Source organism: Tubulanus polymorphus, chromosome 6 (genome assembly GCF_964204645.1).
Source record: "Tubulanus polymorphus chromosome 6, tnTubPoly1.2, whole genome shotgun sequence".
In the NCBI taxonomy this organism is placed as follows: Eukaryota; Metazoa; Nemertea; class Palaeonemertea; order Tubulaniformes; family Tubulanidae; genus Tubulanus; species Tubulanus polymorphus.
The window spans coordinates 19,194,715-19,217,917 of NC_134030.1; the positions used below are offsets into that span (position 1 = coordinate 19,194,715).

Sequence of the window (23,203 nt, forward strand, 5' to 3'; positions counted from 1 at the left end):
CTGTGGAGGTCATCAGTTGTAGGTGCCTGTTTAATTTGATTCGGGATCCAGTTCCGCAGTTTTGTGGTTTTAATAACACCCAGTTTCGCAGTTGGGTGAGTTCGTTCGACTCTAAATTCAGTCCCATAGTTGTTTGGGTTGATTTTTCGTACCATAGGGGCTCGTATCAGAGTTAGGTGTGGACACTCTAAAAAACGATGATCTGTTTAGTGTCTAGGATATATATGTAAAAGAGACGCAGGATTGACAGATTATAGTTTTACAGTACATATAACTACCATACGAGTCCGGGGGCTGTGGATTTAAGCATGGGTCAAAGTCCAAAATTAAATGCGTTTAGTTTGTGTCTGAATCCAGTATTGCGTCAGTTTATTTTGTCTGTATCCAGTCTCACAGTAGTGATGGGTCTAATAGGAACACGCTGAACCTGATTCTACTAAATCTGAACCCTGATTCCACACTTGAGTGTTGGTTCATTGTGATTTCTAATAAAGATCCACGGTCGTTGAGTCGATTTTAATTCGACACTGCATTCAGTACCGCAGTATAGTGCGGATTTGGTTCGAATCATCAATTTACTTAGCACCAATTCGTAAGTGTTTATTTCAAAGCTTAAACCTGATAAGTCCTGATAACTCGACTTAAGTCTTGAGAACGAAAAAAGACAGAATTCTCAGGCATCGTCGAGTCAGCTCAACTCACTTTTCGCACAGTCGAATACCGATGCTAATCTTGCCAAATACTGGAAGTGATCGTCTTTTGAAAGCGAATTTGCGCCAGGCGAAAAATCACAACAGATCAATTCGAGCACGCGAACTGTATGACAATAGACGCATCAAAATCGATACGTTCGTCTGTCGTCTAGTCACGTGCGACCGTCCATAGCAACGGGTCGTCCGCCACTTGACACGTGATCAGCAGTACTTGCGTTCATATAAAGCCGGGAGTAATTAACATTGTTTTAATCGGTTGATTAAGCCCGCGAATTAAAATAAGCCCCGTTATCGATTTGCGACAAGATGGAAATCTAGCCGAGCGAAAGCGTTGCCATGGAGCAGAGTGGCGCAGTGGAAGCGTGCTGGGCCCATAACCCAGAGGTCCGTAGATCGAAACTACGCTCTGCTATCTATTTTTTTTCAAGATCTTGATATCATATCTAAGCCAACTTGGTGATTATCTTAGTTCTAATGGATTTTGCTTCGTAAGTAAAAGCATGGAATGGTGACTAGATACGTATGAATTTTTCATTACGAATATACAACTTTTTGCGATATATCGTGATTGATAGAACGCTATATCCGTGTTGACGCGATGTAGAGAGAATCCCACAATTATAACGAAAAAGTCCGAAAATGTAACTTCGAGAAGATGACTATAAGAATATAGTCGAAACGTTGATATAAACTACTGTCTCGAAGTTACATTTTCGGACTTTTTTTTAATCAGTGTGGGATTCTCTCTACATTTAGCTAAATATAGTGAAAAATATGCCATTGATGTCTCTATGGTATGTCGATGGTAAGTGTGCAGCAGAGTGGCGCAGTGGAAGCGTGCTGGGCCCATAACCCAGAGGTCCGTAGATCGAAACTACGCTCTGCTATCTATTTTTGCATTTGATTCGTTTATTTCAACCTTGGACTCTAAGAAGAAACGACTCTAAGAGTCCTTGTTTTAAGAAAAATACATGTTTGCTACATTAGTCGTAAATTTGCAGTTGATAGAGAAGAAACTAGTAAAGTCTAGGGTTTTTATACCGCAGCAAAGCCATTTTGCAAATCTGCACATACGTAGACTAATTTTGCAAGACATATTCGTGAGACCAAAACCTGTTTGGCAAAATCTACAACTTCCAGGCAATTCATTTCCTACCAGTAAATATTCTCTCAAAATACATTCTCACCTCCAGCTACTCTAACTCCCATCTCTGCGATAACCCCAACTGTTATAATTGTTCCTAAATCACTCTTTTCGCTTTTCTTAACCTTATTCTTTGTCATTGTCTTCTCTTAGGCTTCCATTCCTTCTTTCTTTTCAAGGGTGCTTGCTGTAGCGGCCTTTTGGTCTAAGAACTTGGCCCTCATATAAAACCTCTCAATTTTATGTTTTTGTTCTCTTTGTAAATATTGTTATAACATGCGTTTTGAAAATATGTTCAGATCGAACCACCTCAGCAGAGTGGCGCAGTGGAAGCGTGCTGGGCCCATAACCCAGAGGTCCGTAGATCGAAACTACACTCTGCTATCCATTTTTGGAATCGTGATGAAGTTTTTTAACTGAATTTTTGTCGATTTTGCTCGGAGAAATGAACACAAAAGAAGTTTCCGATTTCATGATACGAACAAAATCTCCAAATTTCCTAAAGTGCAAAGGTCTGAGTCAGAAAAGTGTTGCACTGTGAACGCGCTCGGGTCTGTAACCAGGAGTTCTGAAGTTAGAAACTACACTTAGTTAAAGACATTTCACTCCGAGCAAATTTCGCAAATCTATTTTACTTTCAAAAGCTAATCGCCTCGAATTGACTCCGACTCGAACGCATTAGTTTTCACCGCTCGATTCAATAAAGCGTATACCGCGCATCCTTTTGAATTCCGACGTCGTCGTCGCGCGAGTTTCTCGGTCGGGAATTCGACGCACGATTCGGCGAACGATCGAGGTCGTTACGGCGGGCGCAAACAAACGAGCATCGCCGACCATTATCTCCCAGAATAGCGGTTACTTAGGCGCTAATCTGGCCGCGTATAATGTGGCTAATCGTGGCTTTAACTACGGCCGACTAGTCGCTGATTCACGGTCGTAGAAGGCCTAGATATACCTGCAGTAAAAGTATCGCTTTCGCGGAGACGTCCATCAACGGTTAATCGGTGTCGGGTATTTCTCGGTCGTATTATTGCTCGACTCGTGTTCGCTCGATTTGCCGATTAATCGCGCTCTGATTTCTGCTGCTGCTGCTGCTGCTGCTGCTGCTGCTGCTAGATGCCGGCGACCATCGCCTGTCTGCTCAACTAATAAAACACAAAGTCGTCTCAGTAGAATAGTTAGATGTTTATAGATCCCTCCAATAGTCAGTATCTTGTAAATAGTGTGCGCACATCTATAGATAAATCATCGGTACAGAGTTCAAATGTCGATTAAAAATCCATAGAAGAACAAACCGAGAATCTAGCATCTAGATAAGCATCTAGTGAGCATCTAGATAACTATATAGATAAAGAAGTTTCTAGGATTTTTTTTTACAAGAACATAGGGTGGTAGGGTGTAGGGAAAATACCGAAAACAAATATTTTAGGCGTTTTAAAATGGAAGGGAACGGGAACAAAATAGTGACAAATCTAGATAACTATATAAATTGGTTGGAGGTTTTTGAAGGACGGGCATCACAGTTATTGGGCGGGGTATTTCGTGTTGATGTGGCAATTCTATGGTCCTAAGTTTGGGAAGGTTTTTCAGCATTTGGTTTAAATGTGAATAATTACAAGGAGGCATTAGATTTAGTAAAAGAAATTCGTAACAAAATTGATTAATTATCAAGACAACATCAGCCATTTTGGAAGATGTCTCCTTCTACGAGGACATTAGTGAACTAGCCTATAGCCTACCATTGGTTATCTCATATCAATATCGCTTTAAAGATAATGAATGGAGCAAGTTTTGAAAACGTGTTGTACATTTTTGCTGCGGCGAGGAGCGTAGCGTGTTAAAGTATTTTTCTGGTTTTATTCGACTGGGTGCATTTAGAAAATCAAAACCAGAAAACCGACATCTAGTCGGTTATGGGGAATTCTGTACAGCGCATGTGAAGAGTGAGTGGATCCTATTGAATTTTTACACGCCTGCCACCGGAAACACGCAAAGTGGCCGGATATGACGACAATCCACACGACGAGAACAATGGCGGTAAAATCAATTAGTGGAATTGATTTTTAATTCAAATATTACAGGTCGGATAAGTGTAACACTGTTGTGAATAGAGCATGTAACAAGTACGTATATACAACCCGATCATGCGAACGAACTTGCAGCAGGTATGCACCTATAGCCGTGATCTCGCGATTTCACGTTTTTGACTCCGGTAAATTTTGGCACGTTTCAGGATGCGGGCCGGACCAAATCGGTCTCTGATTCGGACGCATCAAGAAGGCGCATCGGGCACGTGCAATATTCTAGCAATCTGATTCCGATTCTAGAAGCGGCTAGCCTCGCTTGCCGCGGCATCGTTTTGATAGCATTTTCGTACGGCTGCGGCAGATCCTGGCTGGCAGAAAGGGGAGATATATTTCAAGTACAGTTCACCTCATATGAAAAGGGAAATTTCTAGAACTTGCAAAACAATTAGGGACATTTTAATGCAATTCTAGTGCACATTATAACGAGATCAATACATGGGATAAGAAGCCCATGTTAAGTGTATTTTGAAAACGGTACTCGGTCAGAAAGGGGGGGGGGTTCCGCTACCAGAAACAAGTTGAGCAAAATGCTCACTCGGAAAATATATCATTACACATGTTGCAAAAAAGCTAGCAGAGCGTAGTTTCGATCTACGGACCTCTGGGTTATGGGCCCAGCACGCTTCCACTGCGCCACTCTGCTGTGTTGATACAGTATTGTTGTTTCGCTAATAAAACACCAGGTGTACGTATATGCGGATTTACAAATCTGATTTTTATTACGGTTTACATTGAAACTCCCGAATAAAACTAGTTTCCTTTTAATGAAAATAACAATTTACACCAAATTTAGTCATCCGTACAGTTATCTACTAGGAAAACCTGTCATAGTTTTGGTTGGGATGAATGATTAGAAAAAAGTGGTTAGCAGAGCGTAGTTTCGATCTACGGACCTCTGGGTTATGGGCCCAGCACGCTTCCACTGCGCCACTCTGCTGGCATGCCGTCACTGTGTCGTTTAGGAAATGCCATTAATATTCATTACACAAAGGCTGGACTTATTTCATGTTCAAGTGAAACAAAACATACGACCATATATCATAAATGTTTGTCCATTTTCTGGGAGCAATATTACCAAAGCTCTTCCTTAAAAGGAACAACTAGCATATATCAATAACTAGTCTCAAGAATTTCCTTATTCCTCGTGTCTCTTTAAACACTGAAACCTTGTTTGATTTAGTCATGAAATGAGTTCCCTCTCACGAAACAGATCTCCGGCTGATCTCGGAGAGAGTGTTGACGCTATAAACGCGTTTTTGACATCGATATAAACGGGGTCAGAAGCGGTTTACGCGGCTTTATCCTCGCATCGACGCGGAACAAAGACATCGCGTATCGTATCCTCGCATCGGAACGTGTTCATGAAAGGACGAAGTGCCATTTTAAAGTTGATCCTCATCGCCCATTGTCGAGACGCGTTCTGAAAACATTGACTTTATTATGGAAATAAATAATAGCGGTATATGAGAAATATCGATCGGGTCGAAATTGAGTCGGCGTATTTTTGGCAACGTGCCTCGGCGCGCGTTGCCATGCCAGCAAGAGCAGGCGGGCGACCGGAGACCAGGCTCCGTACTCGGTTACCCGCCAGTCCCAACTGGTGCCATCCGCGTCGACTCCCACGACTGACGTCAGAAGCCTTTGTGGCCGGCCGCACAGACGAATTAATAAAATATTTAAAGATATTTAAATTGTACAGCTGTTTATTTTCAAACGTTGTAATACTAGAGTCGCTAGATGAAGAACGCAAGAAACGGATATGAATCAAGAGTTTGAATAAGTGAAATGTTTGGTAAAAGTGTCGGGAAACAGTGTGACTGAAGTCTGAAGGCTTATGTAATGTAATGTACAGTAATTCATTTCATCATCAATTATAATTACAAATAAAATGTATAACAAATAAGTAGATTGATGATGACCTGAACAGAGCCTTAGAGGCTGTACAATCACTAGGACGTTCAGGCCCCTAGAGAGAAAAAAAAGAAGAAGATTGATGGAAATGATGTAATAATAATAATAATAATAATAATAATAATAATAATAATAATAATAATAATAATAATAATAATAATAATAATAATAATAATAATAATAATAATAATAATAATAATAATAATAATAATAATAATGATAATAATAGTTATAATGATAATATAATAATAATAATAATGATACGTATGTGGTGAAAAACGTATGTGTAAAAAGTGTTTATCTTTTGAAATAAATTATTATTGTCACTTTAATTCATGTACAGGCTATATACATATGGAAATATGAGTCATTTTTTTGTATTCAATCTACTCAGTGTAACTCATCATTTGGATAAGTCGTCACGTTACTGAGATCGTTACTTCATTTTTGAGACCTTTTTGAGGTTGACTACTAGCTCACGCGTATATCGCTGGTGGTTCGAGTCCGGGGTCACGGGGGTCGCCTGGCTGCCTGAGAACGGAAATCACGTGAATTTGTGATCGGAAATTAAACTCGTCAAACGGGTTCAGCGAAATCTATTGTCAAAAAGCGAATCGGGAGTCGATCGGATAAATACAGCCGGGTTAATGAAACAAGAAATTGGGGGCGAGACACGCACACACACCGCCGGTCGATTACCGTCGCTGTCGGTGAGGCTTCCGTGATAGAGAAGCCGCCGCTATATAGAACGTAAAACGGTCGAAATGTCAGTCACCTTTTTAATGTGTATATCACTAAAACATTTTTAAATACAACTTTCGTGCAATTCTTTTAAAAAAGATTGATATCTTTTAAGCGCCTCTAAGACTATAAATGTCACCAAAAATTCGTGAATTTTTGATATCACAAATAAACATGTCGAAAAATGATGTTTTGTTTTCGGTGTCCTGTGTTTGGCTTAGGTGTATTATTTACCCATCGGTACTATGTCAATTAGATCCACCCCTGCATCGGGCCACCGAACTTACGAAAGTCCAGACTTTATTTCTATCCACGACTGCAGGTGAGACATTTCGAATTGAAAGCAAAATAGAGAATTGATATCTTGTTTTTGTTTTCTGCTGGGTTTTAAAGTTGATCCGGTCGGTTTCCTATCTACCCTGCACATTATTTCTGTTTTGTTTAATGGAATCATGATCAAGCTAACAATAACACACCCAGCAGTTTTAGAAATGAGTGCAATTTCTAGCGTTCAGTTATTTGCTAGGACTAACTGTCATAGCTTTGGTTAGAATGAATGAATCAGTTGCAAAAATAGATAGCAGAGCGTAGTTTCGATCAACGGACCTCTGGGTTATGGGCCCAGCACGCTTCCACTGCGCCACTCTGCTGTCGGTAGGTTTTTACGGTCCATTTTGAAGATTTATTCTCTGTTATGTGGATTTGGAAAATAGCCTTAACATCAGTATACAAAATCCGAATTTAATGGAAGTAAATTCATGACAAATAACAACAGCTAAGTTGCGTCATCGTGGTTAGAAACCACGTATCACTTCGTTTTAGCCTAGCCAGTTTGTATGTTTGGTAATGGCATTTTGTTCTGCGCCAAGACGAGCCATATATCCGATGGGTTCGGTCGAATTACTCAGTCGGCTGCGGTGAGCGGGACGGCTTATCAGTCGGTCAGTCGGTTCTTTACGGCTTATTCAAGAAAGCGAAATGCTAAATGCCCGACGAAACGGCGTTGATATGCGAAACGTGCCCCGGCACGCTAATCAACCGCATAGAACTAACGAATGATAGATGGTTGGCCCGGTTTTATAAACTCGCGCGGATCAAATCTATGATGCTTGTGCAATGAATAGAATAATGGCGCTTATTGTGGACGAGAGGTAAATATACGCGGGTATCTTTTACAAAAGAGATAGGATTTAATGGATGGATCGGTATGAACAGCGGATGGGAGTGTCTGACTGGTTTACTGGTTTAGGAAGTAAAGGAGCTTTAGTCACGCGTCGCGGCGCACCGGCGTCTATATCGTTCTGTAGCCAAGAGAGGATACGTGATTCTCTTATTCTCTGAACGGGTGTGGACCTTGTCATTGGAATGGACACTCTTAATTTGTAAATGATAGCTATGCTAATGCCAGTGTGAAACATTAGTGAGATTTCAGGTCGACCTCCCGCAGAAAATTTAGGACAAACTTTGTTGCCCTTATCGGAGCCCATTTTGGATTATTTCTAGTCTTTTGAGTATTCTTTGCAAAAAAAATGCAGATTATTTTGAATGCCGGATAGGACCAGTTGGACTTAAGTTTTCTAAACAAGCCCTTGGTAGTCAGGGTATTACCAGGACCCAGTCCGTGTGTGTTAAGTTTGACTGCTGTGGAAGATTGTATGACAGTCGTTTCTTTAACACAGCCGTGTCACTGACAGAAAGCACAAAAAAGAAGTATTGACAGCTAAACGAGTGGAAAGCTCAATCACAATATTATATTCCGGATGAGTGAACCTTGTGTCCGCTCAAGTGCTTCATAACTGTTGAGGGTCTAATGCACTTGCTTGTAATTGTCTTCCGATTCTGAGTACCTTTGGCGCGATTCCTACGGCTTAAAACACTATTATTCTATATCAATCATCTCCAAAATGGTCAACCTTTGTACAATTGTAATATAAGTGTGTACCACTGAAAAAATATTTGATAGATGATAAGCCTATGTTATCAGTCAAACCCATTTCATAGATACTTATACATACTGATCTATAAGACATATAATAGTTAAAAGTGACGCCATTTTGAAACCTGAATGCGGTCATCTCTTTAATGAGTGTATTTGGAAAAGGCTTTAAAAAAGGGAAAAATGAAACCATTGTCAACATTTAGTGAATTTACTATCACTCGGCGAACGATGGAATAAGAAAGAATCACATATTGCGTTGGGTTTGTTTTCTTAAATAAGGACGACTGTCAAACAGATTCCGTCGTCATTATCGAAATCTTGACTTCACATTTTCAGAAAAACAACAAAGGCATCCGAGAATTCTTTTTTTCGTATCAATTCCTATAAAGCCCTTTGCTGATAGCGCATTCGGGGTAGTTGATGTCCTAATGCACGCACCAGCGCACCTGGTGGATCCTCACTGGCCACAAGTTGAGTACGCGATTGCTACTACCGTACGCTAAACGATCTCGGAACCCACCATGGCTACTGCCTTTCGTCAAGAAAGATTGTTTTACAATTGCTAATCACGAGTTCTTGCAGCCTCGAAATGGGACGCAGAATATGTATACCGAATAAGTTCATAAGACATTCAAATACCAATGGACTCGTCGCTGATATAAGGAAAGACTTTGCGTGACGAAGAAAATATGCGAGTCTGATTGATCTGTTTGGAATTGATTCTTATAAAAACGGAGACAAACGCATGGACACTTCTCATTGATTCATTCATTATCATAATATTTCTTTCATTCGTGGACCATAAAACGTTGGCATTGGATATTGCAATTTGCTTTCATTTACTTTACGGCTTTATCACAGCTATTCTTACTGGTTCCCTCCAATCGATGAACCGCGTGACGAGATAATTCTGATTTGGAGCATCAGTTTCCACTACGAAATGATATTCATTTCAGAATAAATATAGCCCATGTACTATATCATATGTAACATCATGTCATTACATGATTCATCTTCATTTCATGCGCCGTATATGTGCACAGTTGAACCGTCGGTCAGTTTACCATATCGGGTAAGGAAATCCAATCCCGACAGTGAGAATCTCTACTTCCATCATTTAGAATATATAGTAATACCCCCTCACTCGATCAGTGTCATTCTACCACTCACCTGGACGAGTCGGTAATATATCTATTTAGTTGAATTCATGAGTGGATATTTCTTTAATTTACGGACCTTGAACAGCCATTTCTCGGGCAAAAGATCACCTATAACTGAGCTAGATCCCCCTTAATGCACCTCATTCGAATCCCAACGATTGTTCTCTGTGCGCGTTCTCCAAACTCACGATAAAACCGGAGCCAAAGCAGGGACTCGATAAAAAAACAAAAAATCCGTGGTCAGACAAACAATTCAGATTCCCGCTTTAATTTACTGATGCCGCCAGTTTCCATCGAACGCAAGAATTCTAGTCAATCAGAGTGGCGAATGGACACAAGCTTTGGCCTGTTTGTAATAGTAGAGATTAGGCAATTAAATCAAAGTCGTGAAAAATGTACATGAATTTTAATCAATCTTTATTGAGATTCTAAATTGACACGTATCGGATTTGCTTTATTAGCACACACCAGATGTAGCGTATACAGAATTCCTCCTCCCGCTTCCACATTTTTCCGCTCGGTTTCCTGGGCAGCGCATGTTGCATTCAGAATCTGGTACTGGACCATACCTACCAACCGTGTTACTGCAATAACACTGCCAACTATATTGGAGTGCAGCAAATTTTAATCCTAAAAATGCAAATAATAAGTATTATTAGGTCTGGCAAACTATTCAATGAAATCGATTCTCGAAATTAATATTTTCGAATACATCAAGAGTTCCAGCAATGGGCAAGCAGAGGCAGAGTTTTGAAAAATGCTCGTCCCTCAGGGTTAACCACACGCACACACTGGTTCATTTATAACATCTAGATGACAACTTGACAATATGCGGCAGTTTCTAATGTAATTTCCTTACCTCTTGCTTTACATTTCGCAATGCATTTCTCGATAGTCAAATTCTTTTTATCGGCTGCGATACCAGCAACCGGACTCGGTTTTGTCATATCTCTGGGAAAACCGTCTTTAAAACATAATTGCGACATCCTGGCGGCGAAAGTAAAACAACAAAGTCAACAAAGAAGAAATGAAAAAGGAGATTATCAGAAATAATTGATACTCTAGAAACATAACGATTAACACGAAGCGTTGAAGCAGTTGGAATCCTGGACTGCAACTGATGAGTGAATTATCTTATTAGAATCATCACATCTCACAGTACGAAGCTCCTCTTTACCAAATACACGTCAAAGATAGATCGATAACAAACCTTCAATAGCTCCAATGACCATAAACAAAGCCAAGGCGACGAACAGAGATTTAGTAAACATTCTGTAAGTGAATTAGAAATATTCTTACCAACCACGAAACCACGACGTACTACATGTATACGAGTATGACAGTGGACTCGAATGTTGACCAGTTTTCTCCCTTTTCACTCGCAGTGTATGCACTTACCTGAGTTTTCAACTGCACAACAACTTATCTAGCAGTAGAAATCTATCTGTTATATACAGTCCATTGGTCGGTAAGCGGCTTTCAGAATTGAATATTTATTAAACGGAATTCTGTCCTGCATTGGAATTATTCATATTTTCATTGCACATACAGTCATTCATTGATAGACGATTTTTGCAACTTTCAAGACTCAATAAGAGAAGTTTCTTTTTTTCATTTTTCATAGCCGCTGCTAGCCCAGTCAGCCAGAATTAAACAAATAAAAACGCTCAGTAGATACTAAGAAAAGTTTATTTTCTAACAGTTTCAGGGTTACCTCTAAACCCCATCATCAGATGAACTATAAAATGATACTATAATGCATTATAGTAACTCAAAAATATAGTGATTATCTAGGAAGGGAACTAGGAGCCAAGAAACAATCACTAAGATACACACGAATAGGACAAATAGATTCTGAAAAAGGATTATGTAGCAGATATATTCATACCAGATAATATGTATTTAGAGTTTGGTTGTTGTGGTGGAGGGGGGGATCTGTATTATAATTCTGTAAGATTGTTTCTCAGCTACTGGTTCCCTTGCTACATACCTGCATATCTGCTATATCTACTGTGGGTCTTATTTGTTAACTCTACACTGAGATTAATATCAGTTCACTATAGTCTATAGTCAACCAGAAGTTTCTCTTCTTATTTTTAAAAAAATCAAAATCCTTATCTTTTCGCTGTTTATAATGACGTTAAGTATGAATAAATCCAATGGCTGTGTTTTGTATGTGGTTTATCTTTTTTTTCGATATCGAAAAAACTATGGTTAAAAATAAATACGGGAGCCAAGGATTTCCTACGCTTTTTGTCCAGACTAGTTTTTCTCGGCTATATTTCAGAAACAAAATGGCAATAATAGCAATACAATGTACAGTAGTTGACTAGTGCAGCTATTGACCGTGATGCGCGGATTCTGAACCGGTGAATCAATTAATATACAATGAATGGGGTACCGGCAACGCTACTGTGGCAAGCGGAATTCCGCCATAATCCGCCAGGTTCGCTAGTGTACAATACGACGTCAACGCTGGATTTCTTCTCAAACTCGATTAAAACCTAACAATAATTTCTCAAATTCCACGCAGATTCATGAAAATCGTGGCACGTATGAACTCTTATTAGTTCGTATGAACTAATTTTGATCGAGTGCGTCTGATATCTCAGTGGATATTCTCAAAATGCTTGTCACGTGACCATCTGAGCCGGTGCAGTTGCCAGTAATCGTAACCGACACAAGCGGGGAAGCAACTGTGTGGATCCGGAATCCCGTTAGCCGGCCTCAGTTGCTGGGAATCGGAGCGCAGTCGTCATAAGCTGGGCTAGGATCCCGGTTGCTCTCAGTTGCGTCGGTAGGAGTCGGTAGGCGTCGCGTCGCTTGTCGACGTAAGCCAGCCTCAAGGTAGGACTGAGATAAAACGTTCGGAGGCAGCGTAAAATGCATGAAGTAGATACGGCAGGAGAGCTTTAAAAATATTCAAACTTCTGTTACGAATATTCGACAACTCGCACCCTAATATTCATATATAATTTCCGCATTTAGCTTCTCATGTATTCTGTTGAATCAAGATGAAATAGAATTTATTCATTTTATAAGAATGCAGAATGAATGCGAATGTAAATGAATAGATAACGTTTGAATGGCTCATTATTGGTATAAATTCCTAAATAATGTAAATAAATGGACTAAGTGGACGGGTCATTTGGTTTCAAACATTCCTAAACCACGCGAATAGATGGACGGGGCGATGCCAGCAGCTGTTACTGGCTCGATCATAATAATATTCGTTCTGCGACGTGAGTCTAAAAATCCCGAATAAATAACACTATCTTATCAATTATCCACTAGTTCACGCTGACCAACCTTTGAGCAACTGACCCCTGCAATGCGATTCGTGTATGGATGAAACGTGCCCGATCAATTATTGTATAACGAATGAATTTTCACAGCTTCCCGATATCTGAAATATGGAGCACTTTAATTGTGATTTGTATTATTATGAAATATCTCTGAATTTCAAACGTTTAAATTCGTAGTATTCTCTTTAAGATGTGTGATTCATATAAAAGACACGACTCTGTCAATGCAAGCGGTACATGTGTTCTATAGAATGCTTCGCCAGATAATCAATAAGAAAATTAACTTAGAAAATTTATTGACGTCTTGAAAAACAACGCACATATTGCTTAGTACTGTTGACAAAAATATGATATACACATGTAATATCAAGGACCGATAAAGTAATTTCTGATTTGAATATATCAACGATTGAATTGAATTCACCGGTAACCAGTCTAACCCGATATATTGTGACGTAGCACACATACTCTCAACAATAATAATCAAAATTCATCAAAAACGAAAAAGGGTTGTGCAATTTATTTAGTTACAAAATAATTGCCAAAAGTCACAATTGTCATTGTTATTTCAAAACGCCAATATTGATGACGTAGTGCACATCGACTCACACAGAACCCGCCACATAACACATACTAGGAATCAATGTATATAAACATTATTGTAACGGTTTTTACGGCGTCAAAAATCTAAACCACTTACATTCAGGTTTCGTATCATAAAGAAACAATATTTTGATGATATTGAAATGTATTTGTATGGAACATGGACGTAATTTCGCGATGATATATTTCATCTCGGTAATCTGATAATTACCTCGATAATTCGATTCTGACCTCGAATTCATATAATAAAGTTAGGGAATTTCAAGTAATCATATCTCGGCTTTACAAAAGAAACAAATATAGTATACGTGTCGCGAATATATCATTCGGCGTATATGGTTGTATTTATGTTGTAGTTTTCATTCATGGTTGTTGTATCATATCAATCAATATAATTCATGTGATAATCCCTTTTCAGTACTGTACAGGTTGTTTACTAGATTCTATCCAATAGTTGTACAGATTTGATACAATGTGATCTCAATATCATTTATATGAGCGTATGAGCAGAATAAATCAGTGCTGTTATAGATCTTTCAACTATAAGGAAGTCTCGTCGTTCGTAGTCGTTTCTCTCGGACCTAAGGAATTCTCTGGAGTCCTCGATAGTATGGACAATACGCTTCATTCATATCGAACAACGAACGCGCTTGCCGTGATCGCGTCTCTGCGCAGAACGCGTTTGAGTTACGATTTTTTTTTCCGAGAGATGCACCTTAGTCGCGTACACGTGTAAAGGTTCATTTAATGCTGTAGTGTACCGTATGTATTCGGAAGTGTTGAACCCGATATCGATCTAAGTTGAAATCAAATTTATTCAGGATATGAATACAGTGGGTGGGTCATTTGTTGGTCATTCCTAAATCATGTTAATATATGGGCCAAGACCTGGTTTGATGCCAGCAGCTGTTACTCGTTTCGCCATTATAATATTCATTCTGCGATGTTAGTTTAAATATCTCGAATAAATTACATTCAGATTAATTCATTTTGGTTCGACAATTTTGAATATACAGAATCTAAATTCCTTGCTGAATACACGATAAACACGCATTTCACGTTTAAAATTCGTAGTACTCTCCGTGTTGTGCGAATCGTATAAAAGACACGACTCTGTCGGTTCAAGCGGGACATGTGTTCGAAAGAACGCTGCGCCAGATAATCAACAAATAAAACTAACTTAAAAAGTTCATTGACACCTTGAAAACAAAATACGTATTGGTTAAAATACTGTCGATATTTAAAAAAACTTAAGATGGTATTGATTATATACACATGTAATGTCGAGGACCAATATAGTTATTTTAGATTTGAAAATATCAATAATTGAATTGAATTGACCGGCAACCAGTCTAACCCCGATATTTTTCTGACGTATGACGTATCACTCATCCTCTGAAAATAATTATCAAAATTCATCGAAAGAAAAAATAAGAATCTTGAATTATATATAGTTACAAAATAATCGCCAAAAGTCACAATTGTCATTGTTATTTTAAAACGCCAATATTGATGACGTAGTGCACATCGACTCACACAGAACCCGTCGCATAACACATATCAATGTATGTAAACATTATGAACATTGAACTTGATATTTCAGACTCCTCAATCCATATTTTTTCACAACCCCCTCCCCTCCTCCTCCAAAAGACAATACTTTCATACTTCTACTCGAAAAAACCATTCAGACTTAATTGAAATGAAAAAGAAATCGAAGCGGACAACTGACTTTCTACTAGCGACACCTGGTGGATCCTCGGCTGCCATACGTGGAATCTTTGATTGCAACAGCAGCGTTGTGGGTATCCCACTGGATATATTCGGGACTGTGAAAATGAATAGTAACTTATGTCTAATTATCTATCTAGGAAATTTATTTAAAATTCTACTTTTATCTCTAGCTATAATGTTAAGCTTTTGTTTTTTTCTATTGTTCCCTGTTTTGATGGTTAAAAGAAGTTTTAGATATGTCTGAATATATTTGATCATCCACACCCAAAAGCGCCAATTATCTCTACCGCAAAGGGAAGGGACAAAGCCTGCGTATCAATATATGGTTTCTTATTGTTATTAGGCGAACAGTTTGCGACTAGCTTGTCGTTGTTCGTTGGTAGCAGAAGATACTTCGTAGGTTGATATAGAAATAGCTAGCAGGTTGGGCGTGGTTGGCTTTAGAAAAGAATTTTATCTCAAAGATAAACAATATATTTGAAGTCTTCTCAATTTCGCCTCATTTGACTCGTTGCATTCGTTCCCTACGCATTGATTCGTTAGATGGCCTGTTTTAGTTTTCACTTACAGTTGATTCAAAGTTTTTAGAATATCACTGGATATCTAAGGAGTTTCGATATCCTGAAGTGCGATAAATCGAACAAGGTAAGGGAGCTTTCAAATACTATACGTACTGTTTTTGGGCGGAAGGGGTAAAGAAAAATTGACTAATTTTTGTACGGGTACTAAATAGTGAAGGCTTTTATATGATGTAAGATTTGATAGGGTGGGCCACCAAAATCGTGTCCTTTGGCCCCCCGAAATTCATCCAAACTTACTTGGATTTGAACTGCGCACTCAGATCTGTCGTGTTCATGCTCAAAATACTAGAGAAATTGAAATAGGATGTTGAACGTTCGGTATTTCAAGGACTTAGGTATCTAGTTTATCATGAGCTATTAGGTTCGAATCCCACTATAACCGTTTTCGTGCAGCATACGAAAAAAGTGCCGGGGCAGATTTGGGCGGCTTGAGGAGTAATAGGCATGGCGGATACGGAAGGCTTGAGTGCTAATTGTTTAAGGATTACATCATGGCCACCTCATTGGTTGGGGAGTTCTAAATGTACGTGCCGATTGGGAGAGAGTCGATAAAATAAGAAGCAACGATCGTACAAGGGGCGGGGGTCTAAAAATGGCAAAATTGACCGTACGTACTATTCGAACGCTCCTTAATTTCAATGTTTGGTTGTCCTTTGATTGTTCAGAAGTATCCCTTGACTTTTAATACAAGTCCGACACACGCAATCAATATGTATAATCACTTGTGAAGTCGACTACATCGCTCTTATCGCGTACCTGGTACCGGATAAACACGTTTGTCGTATGCGTACGACACTTCGTTTGAATCTTCGGCTAGGACACGCGATTTCACTATATTTCCCCAGGCCCAATCAAAGAAATCTAATGATTTTTATGGTTACATTACATATACCACAATCATATCATCTGGGTATTCGACGTGGAATCGAAATCGAAATACAAATGGACTTAATTGAGACATTTTTTCATTTTTATTCTAGGAAAATATGGTTTATACTAATATCTCTGAGAGTGAAATGTGTTGGACAAAGATTTATGGGTGGACGAAGCCGTTCACTTTCAACCTGAACAGAGTTTCTGCATACGTGTTTCCTCTATTAAGTCTGATTGGTTTGATAATTATCGTTTTGGGAACATATGAAAAATCGTCATATAGTTCTGGTCATTTCTATATGTTAGCTTTAGGAATGGCGGATTTATACGCGATATTCAGTGTCGAGGTGCCCTATTTGATGGATGCAGCTCACGTGAAGTTCAGCAGATCCATGTGTATAGTGAAAGCTTTCCACGCTTATTGTCCTAAACAAGTATCCATCTGGATTCTGGTCATGACGACGATAGATCGCGCAGTAGCAGTTTCCAAACCTCTAAAAACTGTAATATTGTGTACTGTCACAAGGGCTAAGAAAGCTATAGGCATTATAAGTGTGTGTTATTATAAACATTGTTGGAGCAACTTTTCACAGAGATATAGATCTAAGTGGTAAATGGACAACTTGTATGATTGTAAACCTTACTGGCTCCGCAATCTATTCAAATCTTAATAACATCCTGGCATTATTTCTTCCATTTGCCATAGTCGTGGTTGCAAATGATTTCATAATAGTTGGTGTGAGAAAGTCTGCTAGCATGGACAAAACTAAGCAAGACGCTAGAAAACAGGCTACGGCTAAGAAAATCACAATTTTAGTAGTTTCAACTTCGGTAGCATTTTTAGGTTTGTCATTTCTTGCGGCTCTTACTGGAATCTTAGAATATGAACATGGCACAGAAACATACTTGTATTACATGAATCATTGTGATGAACATTTGGCTTTTGGGACATTTGTAATAATTGGTAATGCAGTCGGTCTTGTTTTCTATCAGGCAAACCATGCTATCAATGCGTATATATTTTTGTGTAGTCAAAACTTTCGAAATGATGTCAAAGAAGGAGCTAAGATATTCATCAATAGGCTTTAAACTTGTAGTAAAAAGGCCCGGAGTGCCATTCGTAATTCACTATGATAAAATCCAGTTCAAGATGACTGTTTGCATTTAAAATGATGATGATTTTAACTAACGCCATTGAATGAACCATGTAAGATTTGCAAAATTTGAAACGAGTTTAGTAATACGTATTTTTTTGCAATTTTATTCTAAAGCATTATTTAGATCAATAAATACTATGAGAAATTACTTAACTGGGAAATAAGTTAACTAAATTTGTGGTGTTGATTTAAGAATCTGATCGCAAGAAGGATTTTTTTCCTGTTATTGAAGAAATATCTTTAATACGAATCGCACGAATGATTTATGAGGAAAACATCTTAAGCATCTTCTCTAAAAGACGTGTTGTTCGTCACGCAGTAAATGAAGAGATTTTCGGACGAAAACACTAAGGAAGAGTCCAACATTACGCCTGACCATCAGTTTACCACCGGAGATTCCGAGACAAAATCCAAACGACATTTGAGGAGCTTTGATTATCCAGAAGTACTTATAATTCGACAAGGTAATTTCTATGTTTGGTTGTCCTTTGATGGAAAATTGGAAAATAATACGGCCAGTAACAAACTGCCAAATAAATGCGTTGAATATAGACAGAAAATTATTTGATTCTATTCCAACATTGTTTGAAATACAACGGACTCGCGACAACGAGAAATCTATCAAATTTGATCATAACTACAGCACAATTTCTGCCAGTTTGAAAAGATAAGTCAGTCATTTCGGAATTCACGATGGCTACTCCCTTTTGACAAGAAATATCGGTTTTACAATATTGCATGTTCGGTTATTCTTTTGAAACGTGGACTTGTGCTTGGCTTACTTCAGGATTAGAGATGGCCCGCAAGTACTAACCATGGAATACACCAACCACACAACACGTAAGTGACGTTAAGTTCACCATCATTAAGACTTTGTAAAATGACTATCGTGGGTGGTTAAAGCCGTTCACGATCAACCTAGTAAACAAAGTTTCTGCATACGTGTTTCCTTTTTTAAGTCTTATTGGTTTGGTAATCATCGTTTTGGGAACTTATAAGAAATCAGCGCATAGTTCTGGTGATTTTAATATGTTAGCTTTAGGAATGGCGGATTTATTTGCGATACTCAGTGTCGAGGTGCCCTATCTGATGTAGCCCATGTGAAGTTCAGCAGAGCCATGTGTATCGCGAAAGCTTTCCACGCTAACTGTCCTCAACAAGAATCCATCTCGATTCTGGCCATGATGACGATAGATCGCGCAGTAGCAGTTTCCAAACTTCTAAAAGCTGCCGCATTGTGTACTGTCACAAGGGCTAAAAGAGCTATAGGCATAATAAGTGTTCATCGTAAATGTAGTTGGGACAGCTTTTCACAGAGACGTAGATCTAAGTGGTAAATGGACAAATTGTATGATTGTAAACCTTACTGGCTCAACGATCTTTTCAAATCTTAATAGCATCCTAGCATTATTATTTTTTCCATTTGCCAAAGTGGCTGTCGCAAATGGTTTCATAATAGTTTTTGTAAGAAAGTCCGTAAGAATAGAAACAACTAAACAATCACAATTCTAGTAGTTTCAACCTCGGTAGCATTTCTAGGTTTGTCATTTATTGCGGTTCTTACTGGAATTCTAGAAGTGCATGGCACAGAAACATTCTTGTATTACATGAATCATTGTGATTAACATTTGGCTTTTGGAAAATTGCAATAATTTGCAACGCATTCGGTCTTGTTTTCTATCAGGCAAACCATGCTGTCAATGCGTATATATTTTTGTGCAGTCAGAATTTCTGGAATGACGTTGAAGAAGGAGCTAAGATTATTATCAATGATAAACCTTGGCATAAAAGGCCCAGTCGTAATTCACCGTGATGAAATTCAAATGAAGATGACTCTTTCCAAAAAAATGAAAATTGAATCCCTTCAAAACAATGAGTCTTGTTAGATTTTGCAATGATATCAAATGATTTAAATAATACGTATTTTGTTGTTGTTTTATTCAAATTGATTATCACTAGTACCACTGATCATCCACACCCCACGCAAGTGATCTCTGCCGCAACGGAACACGACTTAAACCTGCATATCGTTATAGGGTTTCGTTTTGTTTTACTTCAATGGTTTTGTGTGTATCTTCGTTCCTTTGTTTTTATTTTTTTTTCTTACAGAAAGGATACTTTCGTAAGTCGATGCTGAAATAGCTAGAAGCTTGGGTGCGGTTAGAATTTTAACAACCGTCTCAAAGATGTACAAATAATATTTGAAGACATCCCAATTGTGCGGATGCAGCTAATTTCGATGTTTCGTTGTTCTTTGATATATTAAGAAGTACCTTTTTACTTTATTTTACAAGACAACCTACTATATTGTTCAAATTTAATACCAGTTAGCACTTTACTCTTATGTGAACAGGTCCTAGGCTAGAGCACGTACTTTCACAATATTTCATCAATCACAACAATTTCTTTTTGTAATTATTCATTTCAAGTTTACATTACATACCACAATAATATCAGCTACGCCCTTGGCGTGTAAATGAAAATCAAAATGCATATATATCGGGTGAATTCAGATATTTTTTATCTTTATTCTAGGAAAATATGGTTTATACTAACAGATGTGCTGGACAAAGATTTATGGGTGGATGAATCCTTTCCTTTTCAACCTAAACACAGTTTTTCCTTTGTTAAATTTAATTGGTTTGCGAATTGGTTATTCTTCTATTACGGTGGTAAACATGTCATGTTTTTGCCGTTTTCATCCGGGCGATCACAAATATAGGGAAGGTGTGCTGATGAAAATGCCTAATGTATGGTGTTTGTAGTTCATTTTCGATTAAATACGTATCGGGTGAACATGTGATCAGTTTTTGAAAATTTGCCGATTGGATCCCTTATTGTCTTGTGTATTAGTTCATTTACGTGCTGGCGTGTTCTTTGGGGGCTTACAAAACGAGGTTGCAAATGGCCTATATAGCCATCGAGGAAAAAGTATGAACGGCTTCTAAGAACCATCTGAGCCGGTGCAGTTGCCAGGATTCGTAACCGACATAAGCAGGGAGGATCTCGTATCCCGATAGTCGGCCTCAGTTGCTGGATTCGGAGTGCAGTCGTCATAAGCTGGGCTACGGTCGCGGTTGCTCTCAGTTGCGTCGGTAGGAGTCGGTATGCGTCGCGTCGCTTGTCGATATAAGCCAGCCTCAAGGTAGGACTTAAGACAAAACGTTCGGGGGCTGCGTAAAATGCTTGAAGTAGATACGGCAGGAGCGCTTTAAAGAAATATTCAAACTTCTGTTACGAATATATTCGACAACTCGCACACTGATATTCATTAATAATTTCCGCATTAAGCTTCTATGTATTCGAAACTTTAAGTTGAAATCAAATTTATTCATTTGATTAGTCTGCGCATTGGATGCGAATGAAAATCTATAGATAACGTGTGGATGGCTCATTATTGGTATAAATTCCTAAATGATGTAAATAAATGGACGGAGATATGAAAACATTAATACATGAAGTGGACGTATTGGTGACGCAGGGAGTTGGTGCTAATTGTTCAGCGGTGCAACGGGGTCTTGCGCGGGTAAAGTCGATCTCGTCCTTAGTACTCTGATTCCACTGGATGACAGTTCTAGGAAAGAATGAAAGTTTGAATTCGTCGGCATTCGTACTGAATGCTCTGAATTTCGTACCGTTTGTAGACTTTGTACGCGTGTTTCCTGGTTTGCGGTTCTCCTCTACTGGTACGTTTGATGAGTCGTGTGATTATTACATCTAATTATTGATCTCATGAGTTCTATGATACAATGGTGTGTTGAGATCGTTTCATTTGACGGATTTTCATAAAAATGTCCTGGAAAAATGCTCAGTTCAAGTGGAGACAGGCTTTTTAACTACTTCTCTGAAATTCCGCCAAAACACCACGTTGAAAAATAGTGTGTTTTCATCATTCATATATAATTTTGAAAAAAAGCTCAAATCAATCCGTATCTTGATATTTCCGTTTAAGTCAAGTTGCTGCAAAAAGTCATGGAAATGATTTAAAAGCCTGTTCGTCAAGCATTCTAAGTATGAAATCTGTCGAAGCCCAGCTCTTTGAGATCCATTATAATTTGTGAAGCTGCCGCATCAAGCCCCACGGGGCTCTTGTTTGAACCCAGGAAGAAAGCCACTAAATATTTGGATGGATATATGAAAGCTGTGGGTACTGGAGTGTGTAATGGGTAATGTAGTGTGATCTGTGTGCATTTGTGGCCAGCACACAGATCACATTGTTCAATGGGGTTTGGTCCAGGACTCGCGAGATTTTCAACAACACGGAAGTAACGTGTAATAAATGATGACTTGAATTGCATGACTACCTACCACCCCTCATTATTGTTGGAAAACTAAACGTTCGGCACTGACTAAAAGTTAGTAATAACATTTTAGAAATGGCCAGAATTTTAACTTAGGTTCTATCTTATTTTTATTTTACAATTGCGATTGGTATAATTTTTTTTTTAAACGGCCGTTAAGGCTTCATGTTTCGTCTGCAATTCACTGCAAATAGTTACGCAACTACGCACATTTCAGTGTTTTTGGCAGCTGTACACTCAATCGGCACCGTTCGTGACTAGCTTCACTGCGGAATTATCATTAATTAACATCGCCATATCACATCATCAACTTATATTGTGCCTTATAACCCTAACAGCCGAAATTATTGAAATGCACACACGATTTCTATCATTGAAAATTGAGAGAGTGGCCATGTTTGTGTTTGCTGCTTCGCGTAAATCCCGCGCGGTGGCGCGACCGCGCGGAGTTGGGCCGATACGTCTAAGTTTCATTATTCGTCGATTTTAGAAAAGTGACAGGAAATCAATATAATAAATATACTGAAAAGAAAATGTTTTCATGCAGGGAATTGTTAAATCGCTGTGTCTGGATAAATCATTTTTGGTATTACCGAGGCCTACTATTCGTCTTTTTTTTATTAGAGGCAAATGACCGAGACACCATTGGCATAATAACAGGATGACCAGTATCCTGCATCGCTTGTTCCGGCTTGTTCCAAACTCATCGGTGGATAATGATTGATCGTGTTCACTCGTCCTGAATTGAAGTGCGCTAGGTGTGGTTTGAGCATTTGAACTAACTGGGTGTCTGCATATGTCTTGATTCGAACCCGGGTCACCTTCCTTGTCTTCTCTTCGACATCCGAGTTACTCAGCGGTATCATATACCGACTTGGATCAAGCCCGTAGCAACTCTGACCGTTTAGCCCCCATTTGTCATCGGAGCAAGTCTGAAAATGGGTGGATTCGAAC

At 38.8% G+C, this 23,203-nt stretch overlaps 4 non-coding genes across 4 annotated transcripts; 2 read left to right on the forward strand and 2 right to left on the reverse strand.

Moving 5' to 3' along the window:
* Nucleotides 1–1,053: 1,053 nt before the first annotated feature.
* On the forward strand, nucleotides 1,054–1,125 carry Trnam-cau (transfer RNA methionine (anticodon CAU)). Its single transcript has one exon. It is a non-coding gene; the product is annotated as a tRNA-Met (tRNA).
* Nucleotides 1,126–1,528: 403 nt separating this feature from the next.
* Trnam-cau (transfer RNA methionine (anticodon CAU)) lies at nucleotides 1,529–1,600 on the forward strand. The gene has a single exon. It is a non-coding gene; the product is annotated as a tRNA-Met (tRNA).
* A 2,915-nt stretch (nucleotides 1,601–4,515) lies between these two features.
* On the reverse strand, nucleotides 4,516–4,587 carry Trnam-cau (transfer RNA methionine (anticodon CAU)). Its single transcript has one exon. It is a non-coding gene; the product is annotated as a tRNA-Met (tRNA).
* A 222-nt stretch (nucleotides 4,588–4,809) lies between these two features.
* Nucleotides 4,810–4,881, reverse strand: Trnam-cau (transfer RNA methionine (anticodon CAU)). The gene has a single exon. It is a non-coding gene; the product is annotated as a tRNA-Met (tRNA).
* Nucleotides 4,882–23,203: the final 18,322 nt, after the last annotated feature.